Here is a 12,276-nt window from a genome sequence, read left to right on the forward strand (position 1 = left end):
AAGTTAGTGAAATTCATCAATTATTAATGCCTCAAGTATGCACTGGCATTAACAAGATTATCTTTTTGTTTCTTCATGTAATGAGTTAAAAACTAATTCAGTTTCCGGCAAAATGAAAGCTATTTGAGTTTCAACGTGCCGGTCTCCACCACTATACTTGGAACATAGATTTACCATAATATATAATGCTTGTGAACACACCAAGGTACTATACATAATTTCAAATACTGTATAAGGGAATATTTTGGTCACATATTAATGAACGTTTGTAACAATTCCTCAAAACTATGAAGGTTTAAGTGTACGACACAATACTGAAGTGGAGAAGGTTACAAAAGCCACAGTTTTTGCTTGGCGCGTGTGGCCTTGTTGCCGGCAGTACCTTTTCCAGGGTAGGTTGCAGCCTGAAGAGTGACACTCCAAAATTTGCCGTGGATTGGCATCGCTTCTCGGCCTTTTGGCTAAGATCAAAGTGTAGTATCTGTTCTTATCAGCTTAATATCTGATACGATCCCCATGTGGGATCAACGATATTAATCTGATTTTTGGACCATGGCGAAGTGCTAGGGGCTTGCTCCACCTTTGCCGCGGATCGGCCCGGTATTGCAGTACCTCCGGGATCGGTCCACTCCCTCAGGGGAGAATAATAAATCATATAATAAAGTGAAACATGGAACAATTGGCTCCTCCATCGTGACGAAATAGTAAACAGGAAACCTGACCAAGGGAAAGTTATGAAGGTTGTTGCACAAGAAAAGGCCTCATCTGCCTTCCTTGATGAGGCTCACTGACGAGCTGACTACTCATGATACTGACCAGATATACCGTGATGGCTCACTTGACACTGTAACTGGACAAGCCGGGGTAACGGTCACTGTAATGAGACGGGATAGGTTCTGTCATGAGAGTGAGACTCTAGTTAAACTATATGACTGGGCTTCTTCCACTCCGGAAGAACTATATAGTTGCACTTGAGGTGGGATTGCAGCAAGTCAGTACAAGAAGGAATGACGCTGTGATTTTCTCTGATAGTATGGCTGCATTGCAAGCACTGTCCAGTGTGCACCCCCCTCCTGGTCCGAACTTGTCAACAAGACACAGAATATGGTGGCCACACTTAGGGAGGACAACATCAGGGTGAGGTTTGTCTGGATTCCCTCACATGTAGGTATTCCAGGGAATGATCGAGCTGATGTACTTGCCAAGGAAGCATCCAGGCTATCTTCCCACGATTATGATTTAGGACTATCGATTAGACAAATAAAATCCCAGATAAAAGCTATACAAACAGAGGAGGTCATTAACATGAGAACTATACAACAATATATCAGGAGGTCTATACACTATTACAATAAAGTTGCTTTAACCACATCATACGCGTATGGTAAAAAGATTACTAGTAGATGGGTTGACTCTGTGCATGCCAGGATCAGACTAGGCTATGACTATCCCTGGCAGCTTGGTTGGCAGGTGGAGGATGAGGCCAGACAGTGTCGAGTGTGTCATGAGCCAAACAAACACACACTTCACCATTATGTTCTCGAGTGTGAACACTTGCGAGAATACAGGAACCCACAACTATTGTCACTTGAACTACAGATAAAATATATGTTGGAAAACGATATTGTATCCAAAATACTTATAAAACATAAAGGATTTGCACCACCAATGTAACTGTGGATACTAAGAGGAATATAATTTTCTCCCTCTCTCTCTCTCTCTCTCTCTCTCGCTATTTAACCACCTATCTATCTACCTATGTCTAACTATCTGTCTAGCTAACTCTCCCTCCTTTTCATATTTCTCCACACCTGTGTTTGTCGTTATCTTTTAGCCTGTCATTGAGTCCCTCCTCTAAATCTCATAATTGCTTACTGCACCTCACTCATTTCCGTCCTTACTCTCTCCTGCCTATGCCTAGTCTCTCTCTCTCTCTCTCTCTTTCTCTCTCTCTCTCTCTCTCTCTCTCTCTCTCTCTCTCCATGCCTTTGTTCTCAAATCCCATAATTACTAGAAAAATTCCGTTTCAATAAGGAATTAGGTAGAAATTGGTTTGGTAATAGAGTAGCAGACGAATGTAATAAGCTACCTAGTAAAGCAGTTGCTGCCTCTTCCATTGAGAGTTTCAAGCATAGGCTAGATAAGCATATGACAAATAAGGGGTGGATATAGAAAAAAGAAAATCTAATAACCAATACTAATTCATAATTTTTCCTTTTCAGGTTACACTATGATAGTCTCAATTCTCCTTTCACACTTTCCTGTAAAATGTCCACGCCAGTTTTTCGATACTGCGTGGTGTTCTTTCTGACTTTTTCCTGCCGGCTTCGGCTGGAGGGTTTGGAGGGCAGGGGAGCCTTCTTCTTTGCTATCCTTATCTCATTCTAGTAGTTCAGTTACTCTTCTAGGAGATGCTTAGCATGGACCAACCGGCCTACTGCAGTTATCCTCTCTAGACTTAGGAGTCAGTAGTAGCATCAGCAAATTTGCCGACGATACAAAAATAGGGGGTATCATTAACTCGACTGACGATTGCTATAACTTACAAAAAGACCTCGATATATTGTCCAAATGGTCTAAAACTTGGCAAATGGAATTTAACGTTGAAAAATGCAAAGTACTTAACGTAGGCAAGACTATTGGAGACACTAAATACAGCATAGATAAGAAAGAAATTAGCAAATCGGAATGCGAGAGGGATCTAGGAGTTATGATTAGTAACGATCTTAAACCAAGGCAACGGTGTACTAATGCGAGAAATAAAGCAAATAGGGTCCTAGGATTTATTTCGAGAAGCGTGAGCAATAGATCATCAAAAGTAATACTGAAACTTTAGCATTAGTAAGGCCACATTTAGACTACGCAGTGTAATTTTGGTGTCCTTACTATAGAATGGATATTAATTCGTTAGAAAATGTACAGAGAAGAATGACAAAAATGATACATGACCTCCGGAACCTGTCATATGAAGACAGACTGAAAAGACTCCTGCATTCGCTAGAGAGGCGTAGAGTAAGGGGAGACTTAATTGAGGTGTTTAAGTGGATGAAGGGTATAAATAAGGGAGATATTAGCAAGGTACTTAAAGTGAGCATACAGGATAGAACTAGAAATAATGGTTTCAAACTAGAAAAATTCCGTTTCAACACGGAAATAAGTAGAAATTGGTTTGGTAATAGAGTGGTAGACGAATGGAATAAGCTACCTAGTAAAGTAGTTGCTGCCTCTTTCATTGAGAGTTTCAACCATAGGCTAGATAAGCATATGACAAATAACGGGTGGATATAGAAAAAAGAAAATCTTATAACCAATATTAATTCATACTTTTTCTTTTTCTTTTTTTTTTTTTCTTATGTGTCCGACTTCTGGGCATAGGCTTCACAGCCTGCTCTCAAGGCCCAGTAGTCCTCCTACATACCATACACCTCTCTACATGTCACCACTTCGGCGCTAACACCCACCGTCCATATTGAATACATGCTAGGGCTGCCTCATACAGGACTGGTGTATTGGTATTAGCGGGGGTACTTTTATGACATGTCGGCGGGTTATCTGGTAGATCAGGAAAGTCTGCTTTTATGAAATTCAAATCCATAAACTGTTCCCTGCCCCAGCTGGGATTCGAACCTGACTCCATCAGGACTGCAGGCCGTGTCTCTACCGATTCAGCCACCGCTATGATAGTCTCTATTCTCCTTTCACACTTTCCTGTAAAATGTCCACGCCAGTTTTTCTATACTGAGTAGTGTTCTTTCTGACTTTTTCCTGGCGGCTTCGGCTGGAGGGTTTGGAGGGAGGGGGAAAGCCTTCTTCTTTGCTATCCTTATCTCATTCTAGTAGTTCAGTTACTCTTCTAGGAGCTGCCTAGCATGGGCCAACCGGCTTACTGCAGTTATCCTCTCTTCTTATGTTCTTATGTAATCCGACCACTTCCTTAGCCCTACCCACTCCACACATTCCCCAAAGCTATCATTCTCCAACTCCCTGGCCATACAACAAAATCCCTCCCACCACTGCCTGCATGCCAGCTCTACAAGGCAGAGCCCCCGGCGCACACAGCCCCCTATCCCAGCATTCTTCAAGGCTCACTCCTTCCCCTACAGCCCAACTTGTCTCCTGCCATGGTCAAGGAAGGAAGCTAACGTCCCTGTCCGACCTGTTCAGCAAAACATTGAACAAGCACACCAATCAGACAGGATAAACAAATATGATTCCATGCTCCAACAGCTTTCAAATGCACCGAACATGATAACCGTGGTTACAGGTGGCCTTATGTATATAAAGATCTGTGTATAGTTATGTAATATCCTTGAAGACATATTTTTAGAGGGCTTAGGTAATACTTTAAAGTAGCTGGTAAAGAACTTAGGAAAAACAATAGCTATATCTGGAAATTATTTGTCTTAATATTTTTTTTTTTTTAAGGTACTATAGTCCGTATCCATAGACCAAGACAAACTTTCCTTATCTTGTTCCAGAAAAAAAAAAAAACTACAAAGAGAAAATTATTGTGCCAATAATGACCCAACAATTTGAAATACTTTCCGTTTGATAAACGTTTTCTTAAGATTATTCAAGTGACCTCATCAGAGTTGAGGGAAATGGAAACTACTGAGTACTCCCTTCCGACAAAATCCGTCTCCATTCTGGAGTATTGTACACTGTCATCTTTTTACATTCACACAATATATTTATATGGGGGATAGCGCGAACGCAGTCCCCCGCTACCAAAAATTGCGCACTCGAGTTAACCACATTTGGGTTAATCGCAGGGGTCAGCACCACCGGAGTGCAATGGTGGGCCTCGCCCCGGGAGAACCGCCTTCGTGATCACGGTATCTCCTGTGCCAGGTAAGTATGCTGTCCTGCCCGCCACCACCACCCACCCTCGCCATCACTACACACCTCAACCTGACTCGCGCTGATTTGTGGTAGCAGAGCAAACTAGTATTTTTGAGGTTCTTCATATGTTTATTGTCGAATGTACTGTTTCATATGGTCTGCTTCCTGAAGCTGTGGTCCCCGAATATTTATCAATATCCGCCATACAACTGTGCTGTATGCTCTTTGCTGTGCATATACACTAACCAAGAGTTGTTTAATTTGCCCCAGAGTAGAACTGCTAATCTAATCCGCTGGAATTGTAGACATACTATAATGTGAAATAGTGCGATTCTAGGTAGTATAGTTCAGTTTCATAAATCGATTGATTGTTGTTAAATTCAGTCTCAAATCCGTAAAGTTCAAAAAGAAAATGGGACTACTTAGTAACTGCAAAATAATGTTCTGTTAGGATAATTGAAGTTAGTGAAATTCATCAATTATTAATACCTCAAGTATGCACTGGCATTAACAAGATTATCTTTTTGTTTCTTCATGTAATGAGTTAAAAACTAATTCAGTTTCCGGCAAAATGAAAGCTATTTGAGTTTCAACGTGCCGGTCTCCACCACTATACTTGGAACATAGATTTACCATAATATATAATGCTTGTGAAGACACGAAGGTACTACACATAATTTCAAATACTGTATAAGGGAATATTTTGGTCACATATTAATGAACGTTTGTAACAATTCCTCAAAACTATGAAGGCTTAAGTGTTCGTCAGAATATTGAAGTGAAGAAGGTTACAAAAGCCACAGTTTTCCCTTAGCTCGTGTGGCCTTGTTGCCGGCAGTACCTTTTCCAGGGTAGGTTGCAGCCTGAAGAGTGACACTCCAAAATTTGCCGTGGATTGGCATCGCTTCTCGGCCTTTTGGCTAAGATCAAAGTGTAGTATCTGTTCTTATCAGCTTAATATCTGATACGATCCCCATGTGGGATCAACGATATTAATCTGATTTTTGGACCATGGCGAAGTGCTAGGGGCTTGCTCCACCTTTGCCGCGGATCGGCCCGGTATTGCAGTACCTCCGGGATCGGTCCACTCCCTCAGGGGAGAATAATAAATCATATAATAAAGTGAAACATGGAACAATTGGCTCCTCCATCGTGACGAAATAGTAAACAGGAAACCTGACCAAGGGAAAGTTATGAAGGTTGTTGCACAAGAAAAGGCCTCATCTGCCTTCCTTGATGAGGCTAACTGACGAGCTGACTACTCATGATACTGACCAGATATACCGTGATGGCTCACTTGACACTGTAACTGGACAAGCCGGGGTAACGGTCACTGTAATGAGACGGGATAGGTTCTGTCATGAGAGTGAGACTCTAGTTAAACTATATGACTGGGCTTCTTCCACTCCGGAAGAACTATATAGTTGCACTTGAGGTGGGATTGCAGCAAGTCAGTACAAGAAGGAATGACGCTGTGATTTTCTCTGATAGTATGGCTGCATTGCAAGCACTGTCCAGTGTGCACCCCCCTCCTGGTCCGAACTTGTCAACAAGACACAGAATATGGTGGCCACACTTAGGGAGGACAACATCAGGGTGAGGTTTGTCTGGATTCCCTCACATGTAGGTATTCCAGGCAATGACCGAGCTGATGTACTTTGCCAAGGAAGCATCCAGGCTATCTTCCCACGATTATGATTTAGGACTATCGATTAGACAAATAAAATCCCAGATAAAAGCTATACAAACAGAGGAGGTCATTAACATGAGAACTATACAACAATATAGCAGGAGGTCTATACACTATTACAATAAGGTTGCTTTAACCACATCATACGCGTATGGTAAAAAGATTACTAGTAGATGGGTTGACTCTGTGCATGCCAGGATCAGACTAGGCTATGACTATCCCTGGCAGCTTGGTTGGCAGGTGGAGGATGAGGCCAGACAGTGTCGAGTGTGTCATGAGCCAAACAAACACACACTTCACCATTATGTTCTCGAGTGTGAACACTTGCGAGAATACAGGGACCCATAACTATTGTCACTTGAACTACAGATAAAATATATGTTGGAAAACGATATTGTATCCAAAATACTTATAAAACATAAAGGATTTGCACCACCAATGTAACTGTGGATACTAAGAGGAATATAATTTTCTCCCTCCCTCTCTCTCTCTCTCTCTCTCTCTTCCTCGCTATTTAACCACCTATCTATCTACCTATGTCTAACTATCTGTCTAGCTAACTCTCCCTCCTTTTCATATTTCTCCACACCTGTGTTTGTCGTTATCTTTTAGCCTGTCAGTGAGTCCCTCCTCTAAATCTCATAATTGCTTACTGCACCTCACTGATTTCCGTTCTTACTCTCTCCTGCCTATGCCTAGTCTCTCTCTCTCTCTCTTTCTCTCTCTCTCTCTCTCTCTCTCTCTCTCTCTCTCTCTCCATGCCTTTGTTCTCAAATCCCATAATTACTAGAAAAATTCCGTTTCAATAAGGAATTAGGTAGAAATTGGTTTGGTAATAGAGTAGCAGACGAATGTAATAAGCTACCTAGTAAAGCAGTTGCTGCCTCTTCCATTGAGAGTTTCAAGCATAGGCTAGATAAGCATATGACAAATAAGGGGTGGATATAGAAAAAAGAAAATCTAATAACCAATACTAATTCATAATTTTTCCTTTTCAGGTTACACTATGATAGTCTCAATTCTCCTTTCACACTTTCCTGTAAAATGTCCACGCCAGTTTTTCGATACTGCGTGGTGTTCTTTCTGACTTTTTCCTGCCGGCTTCGGCTGGAGGGTTTGGAGGGCGGGGGAGAGCCTTCTTCTTTGCTATCCTTATCTCATTCTAGTAGTTCAGTTACTCTTCTAGGAGATGCTTAGCATGGACCAACCGGCCTACTGCAGTTATCCTCTCTAGACTTAGGAGTCAGTAGTAGCATCAGCAAATTTGCCGACGATACAAAAATAGGGTGTATCATTAACTCGACTGACCATTGCTATAACTTACAAAAAGACCTCGATATATTGTCCAAATGGTCTAAAACTTGGCAAATAGTATTTAACGTTGAAAAATGCAAAGTACTTAACGTAGGGAAGACTATTGGAGACACTAAATACAGCATAGATAAGAAAGAAATTAGCAAATCGGAATGCGAGAGGGATCTAGGAGTTATGATTAGTAACGACCTTAAACCAAGGCAACGGTGTACTAATGCGAGAAATAAAGCAAATAGGGTCCTAGGATTTATTTCGAGAAGCGTGAGCAATAGATCATCAAAAGTAATACTGAAACTTTAGCATTAGTAAGGCCACATTTAGACTACGCAGTGTAATTTTGGTGTCCTTACTATAGAATGGATATTAATTCGTTAGAAAATGTACAGAGAAGAATGACAAAAATGATACATGACCTCCGGAACCTGTCATATGAAGACAGACTGAAAAGACTCCTGCATTCGCTAGAGAGGCGTAGAGTAAGGTGAGACTTAATTGAGGTGTTTAAGTGGATGAAGGGTATAAATAAGGGAGATATTAGCAAGGTACTTAAAGTGAGCATACAGGATAGAACTAGAAATAATGGTTTCAAACTAGAAAAATTCCGTTTCAACACGGAAATAAGTAGAAATTGGTTTGGTAATAGAGTGTTAGACGAATGGAATAAGCTACCTAGTAAAGTAGTTGCTGCCTCTTCCATTGAGAGTTTCAACCACAGGCTAGATAAGCATATGACAAATAACGGGTGGATATAGAAAAAAGGAAATCTTATAACCAATATTAATTCATACTTTTTTTTTTTTTTTTTTTTTTTTTCTTATGTGTCCGACTTCTGGGCATAGGCTGCACAGCCTGCTCTCAAGGCCCAGTAGTCATCCTATTTACCATACACCTCTCTACATGTCACCACTTCGGCGCTAACACCCACCGTCCATATTGAATACATGCTAGGGGTGCCTCATACAGGACTGGTGTATTGGTATTAGCGGGGGTACTTTTATGACATGTCGGCGGGTTATCTGGTAGATCAGGAAAGTCTGCTTTTATGAAATTCAAATCCATAAACTGTTCCCTGCCCCAGCTGGGATTCGAACCTGATTCCATCAGGACTGCAGGCCGCGTCTCTACCGATTCAGCCACCGCTATGATAGTCTCTATTCTCCTTTCACAGTTTCCTGTAAAATGTCCACGCCAGTTTTTCTATACTGAGTAGTGTTCTTTCTGACTTTTTCCTGGCGGCTTCGGCTGGAGGGTTTGGAGGGAGGGGGAAAGCCTTCTTCTTTGCTATCCTTATCTCATTCTAGTAGTTCAGTTACTCTTCTAGGAGCTGCCTAGCATGGGCCAACCGGCTTACTGCAGTTATCCTCTCTTCTTATGTTCTTATGTAATCCGACCACTTCCTTAGCCCTACCCACTCCACACATTCCCCAAAGCTATCATTCCCCAACCCCCTGGCCATACAACAAAATCCCTCCCACCACTGCCTGCATGCCAGCTCTACAAGGCAGAGCCCCCGGCGCACACAGCCCCCTATCCCAGCATTCTTCAAGGCTCACTCCTTCCCCTACAGCCCAACTTGTCTCCTGCCATGGTCAAGGAAGGAAGCTAACGTCCCTGTCCGACCTGTTCAGCAAAACATTGAACAAGCACACCAATCAGACAGGATAAACAAATATGATTCCATGCTCCAACAGCTTTCAAATGCACCGAACATGATAACCGTGGTTACAGGTGGCCTTATGTATATAAAGATCTGTGTATAGTTATGTAATATCCTTGAAGACATATTTTTAGAGGGCTTAGGTAATACTTTAAAGTAGCTGGTAAAGAACTTAGGAAAAACAATAGCTATATCTGGAAATTGTTTGTCTTAATATTTTTTTTTCTTTTTTAAGGTACTATAGTCCGTATCCATAGACCAAGACAAACTTTCCTTATCTTGTTCCAGAAAAAAAAAAAACTACAAGGAGAAAATTATTGTGCCAATAATGACCCAACAATTTGAAATACTTTCCGTTTGATAAACGTTTTCTTAAGATTATTCAAGTGACCTCATCAGAGTTGAGGGAAATGGAAACTACTGAGTACTCCCTTCCGAGAAAATCCGTCTCCATTCTGGAGTATTGTACACTGTCATCTTTTTACATTCACACAATATATTTATATGGGGGATAGCGCGAACGCAGTCCCCCGCTACCAAAAATTGCGCACTCGAGTTAACCACATTTGGGTTAATCGCAGGGGTCAGCACCACCGGAGTGCAATGGTGGGCCTCGCCCCGGGAGAACCGCCTTCGTGATCACGGTATCTCCTGTGCCAGGTAAGTATGCTGTCCTGCCCGCCACCACCACCCACCCTCGCCATCACTACACACCTCAACCTGACTCGCGCTGATTTGTGGTAGCAGAGCAAACTAGTATTTTTGAGGTTCTTCATATGTTTATTGTCGAATGTACTGTTTCATATGGTCTGCTTCCTGAAGCTGTGGTCCCCGAATATTTATCAATATCCGCCATACAACTGTGCTCTATGCTCTTTGCTGTGCATATACACTAACCAAGAGTTGTTTAATTTGCCCCAGAGTAGAACTGCTAATCTAATCCGCTGGAATTGTAGACATACTATAATGTGAAATAGTGCGATTCTAGGTAGTATAGTTCAGTTTCATAAATCGATTGATTGTTGTTAAATTCAGTCTCAAATCCGTAAAGTTCAAAAAAGAAAATGGGACTACTTAGTAACTGCAAAATAATGTTCTGTTAGGATAATTGAAGTTAGTGAAATTCATCAATTATTAATACCTCAAGTATGCACTGGCATTAACAAGATTATCTTTTTGTTTCTTCATGTAATGAGTTAAAAACTAATTCAGTTTCCGGCAAAATGAAAGCTATTTGAGTTTCAACGTGCCGGTCTCCACCACTATACTTGGAACATAGATTTACCATAATATATAATGCTTGTGAAGACACGAAGGTACTACACATAATTTCAAATACTGTATAAGGGAATATTTTGGTCACATATTAATGAACGTTTGTAACAATTCCTCAAAACTATGAAGGTTTAAGTGTACGACACAATACTGAAGTGGAGAAGGTTACAAAAGCCACAGTTTTTGCTTGGCGCGTGTGGCCTTGTTGCCGGCAGTACCTTTTCCAGGGTAGGTTGCAGCCTGAAGAGTGACACTCCAAAATTTGCCGTGGATTGGCATCGCTTCTCGGCCTTTTGGCTAAGATCAAAGTGTAGTATCTGTTCTTATCAGCTTAATATCTGATACGATCCCCATGTGGGATCAACGATATTAATCTGATTTTTGGACCATGGCGAAGTGCTAGGGGCTTGCTCCACCTTTGCCGCGGATCGGCCCGGTATTGCAGTACCTCCGGGATCGGTCCACTCCCTCAGGGGAGAATAATAAATCATATAATAAAGTGAAACATGGAACAATTGGCTCCTCCATCGTGACGAAATAGTAAACAGGAAACCTGACCAAGGGAAAGTTATGAAGGTTGTTGCACAAGAAAAGGCCTCATCTGCCTTCCTTGATGAGGCTCACTGACGAGCTGACTACTCATGATACTGACCAGATATACCGTGATGGCTCACTTGACACTGTAACTGGACAAGCCGGGGTAACGGTCACTGTAATGAGACGGGATAGGTTCTGTCATGAGAGTGAGACTCTAGTTAAACTATATGACTGGGCTTCTTCCACTCCGGAAGAACTATATAGTTGCACTTGAGGTGGGATTGCAGCAAGTCAGTACAAGAAGGAATGACGCTGTGATTTTCTCTGATAGTATGGCTGCATTGCAAGCACTGTCCAGTGTGCACCCCCTCCTGGTCCGAACTTGTCAACAAGACACAGAATATGGTGGCCACACTTAGGGAGGACAACATCAGGGTGAGGTTTGTCTGGATTCCCTCACATGTAGGTATTCCAGGCAATGACCGAACTGATGTACTTGCCAAGGAAGCATCCAGGCTATCTTCCCACGATTATGATTTAGGACTATCGATTAGACAAATAAAATCCCAGATAAAAGCTATACAAACAGAGGAGGTCATTAACATGAGAACTATACAACAATATATCAGGAGGTCTATACACTATTACAATAAAGTTGCTTTAACCACATCATACGCGTATGGTAAAAAGATTACTAGTAGATGGGTTGACTCTGTGCATGCCAGGATCAGACTAGGCTATGACTATCCCTGGCAGCTTGGTTGGCAGGTGGAGGATGAGGCCAGACAGTGTCGAGTGTGTCATGAGCCAAACAAACACACACTTCACCATTATGTTCTCGAGTGTGAACACTTGCGAGAATACAGGAACCCGCAACTATTGTCACTTGAACTACAGATAAAATATATGTTGGAAAACGATATTGTATCCAAAATACTTATAAAACATAAAGGATTTGCAC

General features: G+C 41.7%; 5 non-coding genes across 5 annotated transcripts; 3 read left to right on the forward strand and 2 right to left on the reverse strand.

Moving 5' to 3' along the window:
- The first annotated feature begins 441 nt into the window (after positions 1-441).
- Positions 442-634, forward strand: LOC145397361 (U2 spliceosomal RNA). The gene has a single exon (XR_013896941.1). It is a non-coding gene; the product is annotated as a U2 spliceosomal RNA (small nuclear RNA).
- Positions 635-4,696: 4,062 nt separating this feature from the next.
- LOC145397345 (U1 spliceosomal RNA) lies at positions 4,697-4,859 on the reverse strand. Its single transcript, XR_013896925.1, has one exon. It is a non-coding gene; the product is annotated as a U1 spliceosomal RNA (small nuclear RNA).
- Positions 4,860-5,742: 883 nt separating this feature from the next.
- LOC145397363 (U2 spliceosomal RNA) lies at positions 5,743-5,935 on the forward strand. The gene has a single exon (XR_013896943.1). It is a non-coding gene; the product is annotated as a U2 spliceosomal RNA (small nuclear RNA).
- A 4,073-nt stretch (positions 5,936-10,008) lies between these two features.
- On the reverse strand, positions 10,009-10,171 carry LOC145397346 (U1 spliceosomal RNA). Its single transcript, XR_013896926.1, has one exon. It is a non-coding gene; the product is annotated as a U1 spliceosomal RNA (small nuclear RNA).
- An 884-nt stretch (positions 10,172-11,055) lies between these two features.
- On the forward strand, positions 11,056-11,248 carry LOC145397364 (U2 spliceosomal RNA). The gene has a single exon (XR_013896944.1). It is a non-coding gene; the product is annotated as a U2 spliceosomal RNA (small nuclear RNA).
- Positions 11,249-12,276: the final 1,028 nt, after the last annotated feature.

Source organism: Coenobita brevimanus, chromosome 40 (assembly GCF_032717465.1).
Source record: "Coenobita brevimanus isolate Jiangsu-jjx chromosome 40, ASM3271746v2, whole genome shotgun sequence".
NCBI lineage: Eukaryota > Metazoa > Arthropoda > Malacostraca > Decapoda > Coenobitidae > Coenobita > Coenobita brevimanus.